This window comes from Gossypium raimondii, chromosome 5 (genome assembly GCF_025698545.1).
Source record: "Gossypium raimondii isolate GPD5lz chromosome 5, ASM2569854v1, whole genome shotgun sequence".
NCBI classification, from domain to species: Eukaryota; Viridiplantae; Streptophyta; class Magnoliopsida; order Malvales; family Malvaceae; genus Gossypium; species Gossypium raimondii.
The window spans coordinates 27229906-27233539 of NC_068569.1; positions in this window are offsets into that span (position 1 = coordinate 27229906).

Consider the following 3634-nt stretch of genomic DNA (forward strand, 5'->3'; position numbering starts at 1 on the left):
GTTGGTAGATTGCATCATAAAAAGAATTTTGTTTACTTATTTAACAGTACTTTGCGAAAAAATTAAGAAAATAAAAGGTTTTTTCAATTTTCATGAAAACATTTATAGAACATAGAGTTGTTAAAGCTTAGCCTACTGTTTGTCATTTTCTTTCTGATTTTTATGTATAAAAGAAATCACATTCAATACTTTAGAAATTCTATCACACGCATATATATGTGAAAATTACAGATCTAGAATATAGGTGTATGTTTTATAATAGCATACAATAAATAATAAAACCGTATAGTTTGAAACCAATTAATCATAATAACACATGAAATATGTACGATAATATATACAATTGGTGGAGCTAATAAAGTATGCATAATAAAATTAAAATGTCTAAATAAATCAAATTAAAATTTTTTTGTTGAGTGGTAAATTTAAAATTTTCTCAATATAATCGGCATGAGTTCAAATCCGTATATACATATTTTTATTGTATTTTTAGCTTAAAAGACTAAAGTGCTCTCGAATGATATAATTTATGTTAAATATGAAATAGCATTTCCGTAATTTTCTTAATTAAGTTAATGTCCGGTTAACTCATGATACCATATAGATTTTGATATTTGTGTTATACATCAATAACTACCAACCCGAATCTCAAATAGGATTCAAGTCACCTACTTGTACTGCGCTACACGTAATTTACGCAATCAATTTTTATTAATTTTTAAATAATGTATATTTAATTATTATAATTAATTTTAATTTGTTATTCGACTTGTTAAATATAACTTATTTAACAATTCAAATAGAATAAAAGAAATGTTTAAATACCATATTAAAATATTGATATTTTACATATCAATAAATTTTATATTAATATTTAAAATTTTTCAAATCATAATTAAAATACTTGTACTATTTTCCACCTACAATATAATTTTTACATCATGTAATCATTATTTAAAATAATAACTAATAAGCGTTATTAAAATGTATTAATTATTTTGATAATTCAAATATAGTATTAGTAAAAAATCATATTATTAAAGCATTTGTTAAAACAATAAGAAATTGATATATAGTAAAATAAACTCTTCACTATTTAATTATATTTTTTAATTTTCTTAATAGTCAATAAATTGACTATAATTATTTATAATTAGTATATAATTAATATGTAGCAAAAATATAAAACCAAGTAAAATATTTAAAGATGTTATAAAATAAATAAACAGAGAGTAAAGAACAAAAAAAATGGGAGAGCAAAAGAGAGCGTATTTTATTGATCAATCGGAATATTTACAAAATTTCTCCAAAGTCTCTATTTATAGGCATAAGAAGTATAAATGAAGTAGAGATCTACTTCAATGACTATAAGAATTTAAAGTACATCAAAGCTTATCTAGATCTTGATGGACATCCACTTCATAACACTCCCCATTGGATGTCCATTGGTGGATAATGTGCCTCGTTAAAACTTTATTAAGATAAAAACCCTGTGAGAAAGAAAAATCCTAATGAAGGAAAAATGGTACACATATCTATAATACGCATAATATGTTGACTCATTAAAACCTTACAAGGAAAATCCAATGGGATAAAACATCGGTTAAGGGAAAAAGAGTACAACGCGTATTTACTCCCTTTCATGAAAACATCACATGTTTTTTTATATTCTACGCATTCAATCTTGAATACTAGTATTTCAAATGACTATTTGAATGTATTTGCTAAACATTTATATTATCATTCTTTTTTTAAAGTCATGAGTGAGGAAAAATTTTGGGGGAAATATATTTTGATCTCTTTAGGAGTTTCAACAATAATCATAGCAAACTTAATCATGATTCTTCTATAAAAACACAAATAGGTACTTTGGATCATTTTATAATCTTCCTTCAACTACTATTTACCTCATATGTTCAAATAATTTCAATTCATATAAATGAACAATTTCGAGAATTTCAATATGCTTCTAGCATCCTAAATCCTTCAAGAATTTTAATATAAACTTTACTATATAGTGGTTCATAAAAGGTTGTAACAATAACCATTAGATGCAAATTAAATCTTTTATGAATTATCAAAATAATATATCTAAAGGTTATTGCATCCACCACAAAAGAATATTATATCTTTTCATAATCAATGCCAGGTCTTAGCGAAAAATTTCATATTTTTATTCCGCTTTTGCAAAATTACTTCATTTGCACCCTCACTGGCTTTATATTTTTAAATATTTGGACTACTGGTCCAAAAACTCCACGAATTTAATTGTACTTGAGTTGTGTCTTTCTATTTTGATCAATTTATTCCATATCTATATTTCTCAATAGAATTATTCAAGATCCTCCTTTTATTTCATTATTTCAATAATAATATTGCATGCAAAATAATTGTCGACCACTTTTATTATTCGGTTCTAAATTTTCTCAAATTGACATAACTTATCGAGATATCTTATTCTCAATATTTTAATATTCAGTTTCAGGTATCTAAATCTCTTCTGGAGTTTTACTTATTAGTTATGTCTTTGGTCTCTTCTGGAGCACCCGCCTTCACTATATGACTATCTAGATTTATTATTTCTTTTATGAGAATTTTCATATTTGGAACTTGTAATGAATTATCATTGTTGAACTTCTGGTTCAAATTATTCTCTCCCTAACTCATTACAAGTTATTATTTCTCTTCCCCTAACGCCGAGAAAACTATCAAAATCAAAATAGTAATAACAAATCATGTCATAATTGAATCTACAAAACATTCAAAACATAATATAAAGAGACTTATAATTAATATATATTCCCAACTTTCTTTGAGGATTCACTCATCTTTATGTGTCGTGGTGGAGCAATTGGAACATATACGCAATACAAAAATTCAAAGATGAGAAATATTTCGCTTTTGATCAAAAACCAATTGTAATGGGTATTATTTATAACTTATTGGCTTAATGCGTATAACACGTAAATCAACATAATCTCATGTTGAAATAGGAAGTTTAGTTCTCATAAATAATAGTTTAGACATTAATCAAAGGCGTTCAATTAATAATTTCTCTAAACCATTATGCGCATAAATAACAAGCTTTTACAAAACCTTTTCAAACTCAATCAATAAAAGATTGAATATAAACTCATCAGTATTAGTAAGATGAATTATCTTAATTGCATGATCTGGAATTAATTATTTAAACAAACAATATTGCAAACGACAGGTTCCAAGTTGATAACACAAACATGATTATTTTGTAGATGCATCTACCAAAATTATATAATATCAAAACCATCTACATGATAGATGAATGGGCCCATATTCATTTCAGAAATGTAAGGCATTGAATCTTAACTTTAGTTAGTGAGTTTCTAACAATCAATTTTTATTGGGAACAAGCAACAAATGATAATTCTTTAAATTAAAGCATCTTCTAGTTCTTTAATAAATGTTCATATGAATTTTCAATTAATTTTCGCATCATATATGATCCAGGGTGGTATAACGGGTTACGCTAAGTATTAAATGCATTTGTATCAGCAAACTTCTGGTTCACTTTAACACGTGTTTCAATTGTACTAAATTGTAACAAATTGATAATTTTACTATCATTCCTTTTACTTTGTATCCACATATAAGTATT